Genomic DNA, 11,529 nt, shown 5'->3' with positions numbered 1-11,529 from the left:
ATTTCCTCTCAAAGCTCTGGTTTTGTGGTACGACTGCAGCCAAGATGTCCTGGTGGAAGGTCAGGGCTTCCAGGGCCGCCAGGAACCAGCAGTTCTCTGCGCCAAGACAAACGGACACATGCAGTTGGCTGAAAAGCAGGAGTTGTCAGCCAAGTTCAGGAACACCACCAAGATCCTAGCAGAAAAGCTGTTGTGCTGATGTCTTTACAATTATAACAAATCATACACAGAAAATGAGATGGTCCAGACGTGTGCTTTATGTAACCAAACCATGATTGGTTTATACTTGTTCTCTCATGATCTTTTCATTTGGATACTGTTTGGTTAAATAAGAAATTTAGCAAGAAATAGCTCTCAGAGGAAACATTCTGGTTTTTTACTGACATTGTGTGGTTTTTTTCTGTTCTCTGTAAAGGCACACTTAAAAAAAACAACTTTTCCCTTTTTCTTTGAAAACATTAACTTTTCAGAAGAGAAAAAATATTTCCAATGGATCTCATATGCAAGGCTGTACTTATCAGACTTTATGTTTAAGGGCTTAAAGCACTTAAAAATTAATTTAGTCCTGCCCCTACCTATTTTGCAGATGACAATATATCCTTTTACTTTAGTAACATGGACATAAAAATGATTTTTCTAACTGCAACGCTGGAAGAGAATGTGCTCACACTAAGCCTTAGATATAAAGATAGTGAAAGTCTCAGATTTTCCTGCTTCTGTGGTCGCTGTTCAATTGTCACGCAGCAACTTTACAAACCAGGAAGAGCACAGGATCACCTCCTGTTGCAGTACTAGCATATACAGAAACAACACAGAGAATGGCAATTTCAGCTTGTGGAGACACCTCTCACCCCTCAAATCCCACCTTAAAGTTTGCCAGATTTTTTGCTGAGCCTACCCCATTTTAATGATTGCTTCATCCACACCATGCCAAATGAAGAGATAAGGATATGTGCGCCTTCTATTTCTATGCCTAGTTTTATACAGTCAAAATTCCACACAAAATATTTTCTTGTATAAGAATATTTATAAAAAGGAGCTTCCTTACCCACCAATCCTTGGCAGAGATCAAGTTGCTTTCTGTTTGCAGCATAAAATACTGGACTTCTGTGCAAATCCTGGGAAGCACACAACCAAAAAGAGGGAGAGAGTCAAGTCAGTAATAACAGCTGGTTTAGCTTGAAGTCAACGACTTTCTGCACACAGAGCTGCAATCTTGTAAAATGGGAAATCCAGGGCGTTCCTAGTCTAGGATGTAAAAACCTCATGGATACGTGACACAAACCACTCCCTCTGCCTGTTCAAAGCTTTCAAAATACTTAGGGTCCCTTTTTCCCAGCAGACATTGTTCTCATTCAGGTGTAACTCTAGTGTTAACGTGCTCTGGCTAACCTGACACAAGCCTGGACACACATCTGTGCTTAGTCTACATTGAATTCGGGCTCCAGCATAAGCCACTGGTGCTCAGATGCATCACCATGGGTCTCCACAAACACCTCGCTAAGAAGACAACCCTTCAGACCTGCCAGCCTTGCTCCTCCCTAATTACTGACAAGTTTCAGCCAAAAGAGGCTACAATGGGAGAGCATAACTATTCAAACTTTCAGCTAACCTGGCTGTCATCTCCACAATTTGACTGACAATTGAGCTCCAGACTGATGGCTACTACAGAAGTTCCTGTGGCTGTGACAAGAGTGGGTCTGTGAATAATTGTTCAGAAAGAAATGATGCTGTTATTTTTTAACTCTCACAAGTGCCTCTGGGGTCATATTAATAACCTAAGCATCAAACTTACACTTCACTCTAGTGATCCACAAATTGCTCAAGCTGATTTTCACGCTGTTGGCTTCCCCTTCAAGCAGTAGCAGAGAAACAGCAAACCCTCAGAAGGCAGTTACGGTAATTAGACACCAACCCCTATCCTTGGTGCATTTGGATGTTCGGTTTGGAGGCTGTCAGTCATAGATGCAGCAAGCTACAAGCCTGCAGGCTGAATGGCAGAATCTCAGAGTTTCCTCTGCAGCACAGGGACTGAAGGATGCACAGCATCCATCCTCAGAGAGCCTTTGCTGGGCTAAGCTTGACATCGAGAACAAATGGCAGCCTTCTTCACGAGACAGTTTTAGAGCAGTAGAACAGGACTGAGAGACAGAGGAGGTTTCAAGTCCATTCCATTATCTCTGGGGTGGAGAGACACCTGAAGGGCTTTGTAGAGGCCAGGACTCATCTTGATCTTTTCCTCCCAAATAGCTCTATGCTGATACAGTCACGGTGTACAGTGACTGTACAGTCACTCAGCCACAGTGCCCAGCACAACCCAGCTCAGGCCCCTGAGGACTGCGCTCTTCCTCCGTCTGCAGATCCTGACTTAACACAAACCATCTGTGAGATCAAATTGCATATGAAACCCAGGGCTGCTATTCCCAAGCTCTCCTGCACAATTTGTAAGGTGCCTTTACTTTCCCAGTGATTTTCCTGAGTTTTGCAGAAACTCAGCCCTTCTAAAAAATTAGTTAAATCTGACAAAATATGACAGCTAGAAAATATCTTAGCTGGAAGACATCTGCTATTACCTGGCAGAATTACCTTACAGACAGAGTAACATAAAGAGTCGGTGCTACTGAAATACTCAGATGGTTCTATACATTGCTTTCAGGAAGAGCTGATTGTCAGTATGTTGCTCAGTGGCTCAGTAAGAACAGAACTGCCATTGCTAGTAACAGGCCAGAGGTAACAGGCCTTATCTAACTGTCCCAGTCCCCCGTCCTGGCCTCCCAGACTTGTTATCCATTTGTTATGAGAACTTGCTTTGTGACCAGCGCTTGGTACCAGGTGTCTCTTGTTGTGATGTTCAGTTTAAGCATGGGATACCAGTAAAGGCCTTGGAAACATGGGCACAAGTAGAAAACAGAGGTCCCAGAACTAAAAACAGCTCACTGATTGGTGGTCAGTTACTGTGGAAGAAGTACAACCTTGAGAGCTGTGAAAAGACTGCCCTATGTACAATAAATAATAGACTAAACAGTTAAGCAGGAAAAAAACAGCTCAGCAAGAGGATAAGGCACCTGCCACTGCTGGGGAAAGTAGCAGCCTCCAGCATCACAACAGTATGTGGTCCATGGGAGAGAGATCAAAGGCTAAGAACTGCCTAGAAACTCAGAAATCTTCTAAAAGGTCAAGATCTTGAATTTGGGGAGAGGGATCATGGCCATGAGAACTGTCATCACAGAATCACGGTGTAATCAGTGCTGTGAGCTCCAAGAACACCGGCTCCCCCCGCGCCCTTTACCTGCCCTCCCTGCCTGCTCTGAGCATTACTGGATATAAACTGAATGAGGCTGGTTATGATTTTAGGCAACAAATGCTTCAAATGCAATTATGAAACTCCATGTACCCCAGCTTCCTAAATAACAGTTGATGCAATAAGGGCAATCTCTGGAAGCATTAAAGCACACCTAAATTAAAGTCTAAGAGTAGTCTGCTCAATGCTAACACTGTTTGCTGGCTGTCACCTGTAATCATCCTCTTACATGAGATTATTCACTGGAAGTCACTTACGTGTGGCCTCTTCCACCGTAAATTTTGGGGTAGTTTCTTTAGCAGTGCTCCCGTTCCAATAGAGCTGATGTGAGCAGGGAAGTTGTCATCTGTGAACAGGCATTTGTTCTTCAAGCACTCCTCCAGCAAGGCCTGGTAGTTCTGCTTGATGGGTGGGGTGCGTTTTTGAAGGATACTCTTGCCTAAAGGCACAGGTGACTTATTTTTTTTCAAGAATGGCAGAAAAGGCATGGCAACATCCACAGTAACACCAGAAAATTTTTTTCACTGAGGATTCTGCAGGGATCTCGCCCTGCACAGTCGTGCTGGAAACGCCTTGTCTCTTGGAATGAGGCAGGTCTCCTCCAGAAGAATTCCTGATTGTTAAAATAAGCGTAAAAAGTCATTTTCCCAGGACAAGTGGGGGACCCATCCAATTCTAATCTAGCACCTAACACCGCCTTTTTAAAGGCTTTACATTTGCTGTAGATCTGAGTGAAATCAAAATGAGTGACCCCATTGACTTTTACTGGGGCTTTGAAGCCATACATAGGGCTATTCTCAGTCTCCCTCTGGACTATTTTAGGCTCTCCAGGATATTTTCATAACATGCTGCAACATGAATGACAGTCTTTATTCAATCACATTCTGGCATGTGGCTATTTTCCCTCCCCCAAAAAAGAAAAAAAGCAAGATAAACCAAGGGCTAAGAAAAAAATGGAATACATTAGGTGTTATAAAGCCATTACTTACAACCCCCCAATGGTTATTTTGCCCTTTTTGCCTCATTTTGGAGAATGATACAATCTCCCCCAAGAGATCACATTCCATCTTGCTGATTACTACAGATTCACACATGAAATCACATTCAGAGATACTTTTTCTTGTAACAGTCAAGACAGATGTTTCTCATCCCCCCACTGAAAACAGCAAAGAGTGATTTCACAGCTCTTTTTTAATATTAGCAGCTATGCTAAACATTAGCAGCCATCACCTTTTGCTGCAAGTGGTGGGCTCCTGGCAGAAATCATGATTAAAATCTCAGCAGGCAAATCACACCCATCAGTGGTAACAAGATGATCATAATCACAGCCTTCTCATTACAGTGTGGACTGAAAAAATGAATCGGGATACAAAGTTCAATAAATGGTTCACATGGCATAATGACACAGTATTTGGAAAGCTTCCCTGCAGAGGAGGCTCACTGAGACTCAAAATCACTGCCCCAGGCACCCTAAGAAACTGGTCTCAGTTAGGAACCAGTTGATTGTTACTGCCCTCGAAGCTGAAGGTCACCGGCGTTCCCTGTGAGAAACCATACAACCGCAGATTGCGCCATCCTCCCACACAAAGCCCGCATTTGTTACAAAACCAGTCTACAACTGATCCACAAGGCTTGATCCTCAAGGGCAACCAAGTGAAAATCTTCAAAATATAACCCTGGAAACACAAATTCAATTTTCTGTTGCACAGTGGACATTTCAGACCTGAAAAAGCATTTAAGTGCCTAACAACTTGTCTACTTCTTCTCCAGATGAAAAATACTATCTCACCCTCCAAACCTTACCTTTTTACAGCCATTGACCTTCACAGCTACAACATGAGCAACAGACAGAGAGGCATTTTAAGAGAAAAACAAGGGGAAGAAAACAGCCTGGAGACTGGCTGCACTTTATACAGACAGACAAAACATGTATGAAGAAGAATTTCTCATTTTGCTGCTCACCGGGAAAAGAAGTGGTGAGCAATTGACATACACTGAAGAGCAAATACTTGAGACTTGATTTTTGGGTGTGCAGAGCATTCATAATGCCTGACAAAATCATTGTAACCCTTCACCAGTTCTCACTTCAGTCTGGCATTTATTTGAAAAAGAACTAAACTTCATAGATAGGCCTTGAAACCCAGAGATAGTATGAAAAAAACAATGCTTTCAAAAACAGAGGTATAAATCACCTGAATATGTAGTCTAATTTTTGAGAAACTAAGCCAGCAGCCCTGACTGTAACAGTGTGTGTCGAGAGTCAATGATGCAGCTACTTTATGTGTTTTGAAAACCTCCCAGCTGAACCTGCCTGTAGGTGTATTGTTTTAAACTCTTTTCCAAATTACCTGGAAATCTTTGCACAAAAGATCCAATGAAGCGTTTTATTTGTCATGAACAGTCACTGTTTAGACAGCTACAAGGTGTTCCGCCTCACATTTTAACCTGTCTGGCCGCAGTCATGTGTATAAGCAGGTGCCAGATACAGCTGTATACGACTAGCCAAAGTATGCCTGGAAATCACTTGTAGTCCACTTAGCGATGTTACTGAACCAGACTGAATTGGAGCGTCCCACCATGTCCTCTGGCACAGGTGGAGCAGAATGTGTGCACGTCTCTTCCAGCACTTATAATTTCTAAGAGAAAGCAGCCAAGTGTAGCAGACAGAAGTTAAAAGGTTTAGATGGAAGCTGTGAACCAGTAGGCTGGATGGATTTGATTCTCTATTCTTTGCACATTCCCCTAGTTAGTATGTTTGCCATCTGATGTAAGTCCTTCTACTACATTAGCATCCTATGATCTCATCCCTGATCTTTCTCAACATCTTAGATGCCATGAAGTGGCCTTGTCCTGAAGTCTTAAAATGAGAACGTGAAGAATCCACAGACAATCCTTCACTTTTAGTAAAAGTGATTGGACCATGAAAGAATTCTCCGAGAGCCTCTTACTCTCTCTACAAGAGGATTTATCTCAGGCAACACTGTGGCAGTAGGCAATTCAAGGGCTAAACCTGGAGCTGACAGAGCTCAGCCCAGCTCCTCTGATTTAATGAAGATAATCTGGATCTGGGCTGAGGAGCCACTCCTGATTGTGTGGAACGGAGTAAATGTTTGCATGCAAAACTGTAAATTTTAGGGCAACCAGAACAGACGATGCCAGGCCATCTTTTACAACTGTTGTCATAATACAGCAGCACATTAGCTAGAGAAATTAGCAGTCATCAGTCAAAATGGAAATGTGACTGTATTAAGTTTTGTTAATCTTAGTAGTCTCTAAACACACAGTATGAAAACAGGACTTGCAGGTACAACCTCAAGTCTTCGATTAAACATAGTGGTGTATTTCAGAAATAAAAACTCAAAGTTGACTCCCACTCCTGCTGTGGGCTTGTTAGCAAATAGAAATATTCTGAAAAGCAGTACTGAACTGTCTTTTCTCACAAAATGAATGAATGCATAGACAGGTGGAGGACCTTGGCCTGAATTTCCTGTGCTTAGATTATTGGCCCAAAAATGGATGCACACCTTCTGGTGCTGAGATTTTCAAGGCCGAGCAGTGAACCTGCCCCAGAGCCTCCCACTGATGTTAACAACAAGTCTGTAGCAAAAATGCCTGGATGGCTTTCAGAACTTTAAACAATACCTCTCTGAGCAAAGATTCACTTTTAAAGACTCTGGTCAATAATTTAAAATACATATTCTTTGCTCTGCAAGTTGCCCAAGCTACATCGAAATCAGTGGAAATATGAAAATCCCATTTACTTGAGATCTGTCCTTTAGCACTTATGGTTACAACATCTTATTCATAATCATCCTAATCATTAGAGATTCTGACTGCCCACAGCTCCCGTTAAAGTCAGATGAAACTTTTGATATCTGCAGAACACTGTGTCATCAAGTATCAGCTAAGCTGCCCCTAAACAGCAAAACTGAGAGAACACGGGTGCACAAAATCTGGGTTAGTTAAACACCAGCCTGTATTTCCAACCATTTGGCAGGCAGAAGCTTTGGAGCTGTAACATGCAGGACAGCTGACACGGCCCATCTAGTTGCTTTACATCACACCCATTCTTCTCATGTTTGCTGATAGGAACTTTTTGCCTTTCCCTTCAACACTTCCAGAGAAAAGTACAGCAGCAGCTGCTACATTCAGCACGGGCAGCAGTGTGGTGTAACTAATACACCCATTTGATCCCAGAGGACAGCTTCATCTCAAGCACCGTGCCTCCAAGAAGTGGTGACAGAGTTATACACCTCTCAAGCCCCTGGAAAATCCTAACTCTGCGCTGGCCACAAATGACCACTGAATGCCAGCACCAAATCCCTCTACAGAGCACTTGGTGTTTGATGTCCTACCTTCTCCAGGTGTGTCCTCACAGCAAAGGATATTTGTTCCACTGGCAGTGATGCCTCCTGCTTATAAATAGTATATATGTTATCTCCACCTATGGCTGTATTTATGCACATGCATGTTTAGATAAGTCTTGCCTGTGTAAACTGAAGAGCTCGTCCTAACCTATCAAGCACTGTGGTAGAAGCAGGAGGCGGGGAAAAAAAGCATATTGAGTAATGGCAGAAAATTTCTGAAGAACCCAATGCAAAATATTCCACAGAAGGCATGAAAGAACAGGCCAGCCCATCATGCAGACTACTGTTTGACGCACCCATCGCTTCAGTGGACAGCAGCTTCCTTGTTTAGTCAGCCATTTGATTATTCAAAGCACAAAACTTCATGTGTCTCCATAGATCACTGACAAGCTAGAACAGTAAAATGCATTCAACTGTGTCTTAATACATTTTAACAAGATTTCTGCTTTCAGGTAAGAAAAAGTTCAGAAAGGAAATACCATCAAAAACCCCACATTTTCTCAGAACAGGCGGGGCCATGAGTCTCTCCACCCTGTCAATCACTAAATCAGAACAATTTCTAAAAAGAACATTTATGTAAGTTTGAGGGAAGTATACATCCTATAGCAGGGACAGTCAAAACCATCCAGGAGTCATAGGAGAAACCTCCAAGCTTCTGCACTGCAAGAATGGTTACGGGCTCAGAGGATTTTTCTTCTGGCACTGTTACAGACATCATATGGGTCAGGTCCCCTGGGTGCAATACAACATGATTTCTTTGCTGTACAAATTTAACGAGTGAACTCTCTGGAAGCAAGTATACTTCCCACTCACTGTATACACATTAACCAACCCCACGTTCACCATTTCTGGTGGCACTTCTAGGTACCAGCACCTTGTTCCACCCCAAGCCATTAGAGCAGCATGGTTCCACACCAAACCATCCGAGAACAATGGTAGGAGAAACATAGTGGGAAGTATTTCAGAGGAATATGAAGGAGCAGTGAGGGCAGGAGAGGAAGGCAGCAGCTTTCTGAGTTGTGAAGCAGTGAGTGAGGAAAGGGATAAACTACACTATAGACTATTTTATTCCTAGGCCATTTGGCAACAGCAGGCAGTTGAGAAGTTTGATCTAGCTGAACCAGAGGAAACTCTCCTTCTCTTACCTACCAAATTAGTGTATTTGGTTGAATTCTGGGGGCCTGCTGCACCTTCCTCTCCCCTTATCCCTTTCCCACAAACCCTGCTATTCCCTGTTGAACCTATCGCTGCCTGAACTTTTGACACTGCCTGTTTGGATTTCCTACTTGGTAATGAACAAGCAGTGACAGTAACTGCACTGGCAGGAAGTGAATTCTACTGAACTACACTGCTCCCACAAGCATCTTCACACTGTCAAAGTGTTACGGTACTGACTGAGTCACTACCTCTTTTCAAACTTGGTGACTTGCTAATGTCCCCGACCTCAGATGAGCTTCTGTAGGAAGTAAACCTGTCCAACCTAAGGCAGGAGATAAGCAAACAAACATGTCACCATGACTTGATTTCACATGAAATGAGTTTCAGATATACTATGTTGTGTTTCACCCCCCAAAATTACGTTTCATTTTGAATGCAAATGCTACGTGACTTAGTCCAGCAAAGCGGAAGTGAATCTTCCCCAGCAAAGCCTCTCTCTCTCCTGGTCAAGGCAAGCATCCAGCTAAGTGACTGCCAGCCATGTTACCAACAGCAGGGACATGACTGAGAAACTACAGAGCTAAAAGTTTAATCCATCATAGCTTAAGAAAAAACCACAAATTCTATAGTGGAGGGCAGTAGCAGACCCCCATCTATCAGATACAGGTATGTCCTGAGTGCTGCAGTACAGTAGTTTCTGTGCAGGGCATTCAAGAGAGAGCAAAAGCTCAGAAACTTCCAAGAAAAACAGCCTTTCTTCCAGCACTGACATTTTAAATGAAAAATCATCATCTGGGAAAAAAAGATTTAATTGTTTTTGTTCTTTTTCTGCTTTCAAAATTTAAAAAATGTACATTCTTTTAAAAAAAAATCCTAAATGTTGCACTGTGAGACCAGTCTGTCCAACAGAAAACCATCCATTAAAACACCTCTGTTTAAGAAATGAAAAGGAATGAACAATGAAAACAGATTGAAGTTTTCAGTTCAGATTCTGGCAAAAATAAAAATCTAATTATACTCTAAACTTCCTTTCTTAATTTTATTTTCCTTTGTTTTTGGTAAGGTCTATACCTCGAGGTAAGGAGACACCTTGAGGAAGTCAGCCTTCCAGAGAAAACAGTGACAAATAAACGAAATTGTGCAATCTTATCAGTCACCTAAAGAAAATCTATAAAATCTGACGAGTTTGGTTGCGATCTGCCCCGCTGACAACAAATCCAAAGGAAAGGAACGCTCTTCAGACAAGGTGAGGAAACATTTTTTTGGCCCTTTGGCTATCGAGTATGTATATTTATGCTTCACACAACATAATGATTAGTATATATCCTCTTTTTATAAACGTGGGACAAGCGTGCCTCTGCTGTACCTGTAGCAGTAGGTTCTGCAGCTTGCACAACAGAAACTTTGCTTTCCTCCCCCATTCATTGCATTCAGGAAGGGCATCAAGGTGGCCTGGGGAGATTTACAATCAAAGACTTCCTGGCCTGACCTTTACTCAGCTCTGAGGATATCACAGGCAAGCACCAAAGAGACTCCATATATAGCTGTAGAAATACCAGAATGGCGTTGAAGGAGCACAGCCCTTAAATGGCAGAACTATCTAGAAGATGAAAGCGATTTTTTTTCCTACAAAATGAGGAATTCTTGCCAAAACGTGTTGATTTCTATGGGGCCTTTCATTTTCAGGAGTTTTCACTGGAAAGGAGTCATCAAATTCTTGAAGCCAAAAGTCTCTATTTATAAAACTAAAGAAACGAGGGAAATCAGTCTCACGGAGGTTTCAAAACATTAATTCCACTTTCAGACTAGCTTTAGGCATTGGCAGCAAAGCAGAGAAGCCTGACCTTCAGAAAATACAGTCAGCTTTCTATTTTCTTCCAGAAAAAGAAAAACAGTCCCTGGAGTCATCACTCGCACCTCACGGGTCAGGCCATGCCGCAGAGCGTACGAGCGCATGGGATCACACGACGAGAACATCCAAGAAAATGGCTGCTTCTGCAGCCAGATGCACAGAAAGGGACCTGGATCCTTGTCCAGGCACACAGGGCCACACACATCTCCGGGTGTCCCCCTCGATCTGTGAAAAACAACTGCTTTTAATGCACCGCCACCTCTGCCCTGCCCCACAGCAGCACAGCTGCCAAAACTGCCTCTTGCCACATTTTGTGGACCCACTGGATCAACTCAAGTGAAAAAGCCGTTTGGATATATTTTAGGAAAAATCCCCTGCTCTACCCCAGCTGCTCAGCGGTGGCGAGGAGAGCCTGGCAGCACGGCATTATGGCTGATGGCCGTCCCTGGGGACACGCCGAGCCATGGGCCGCTGCTGGAAAACCCACGCAGGCTTCAGCCCCAGCGCCGCAGCCTTTGCTCGGCAGCTGTCCTGTCAGCCCGAATTGCTGGAGGAATAAAGGAGTGGAGAACAGCAGCGAATTTGCCTGTCTCATCTGCTGAAATTGTGAACTACTCCGGGCACAGCCAAGCCTCATCTCTGTGAGCCCCCGAGAAGTGAGGGGCAGCAGCAAGTGGGGAAAGGGGGAGGGTTGGGGACACAGCTCGGGGTGGCCAGCGTTCAGAAACAGCCGACTCCCTGTCATATTTGCACATGCCGGGATTTATTTTCAAGTGAAGTGAGAAGAGGAATGAAATGGCGGCCGGGCTGCAACTCCCGGCAGCGGCCCCCAGGGGGCGCTGTGCCCCGCT

The sequence above is a fragment of the Egretta garzetta genome, unplaced genomic scaffold, assembly GCF_000687185.1.
Source record: "Egretta garzetta isolate BGI_Z169 unplaced genomic scaffold, ASM68718v1 scaffold11, whole genome shotgun sequence".
NCBI lineage: Eukaryota > Metazoa > Chordata > Aves > Pelecaniformes > Ardeidae > Egretta > Egretta garzetta.
This window is presented reverse-complemented; position numbering follows the sequence as displayed.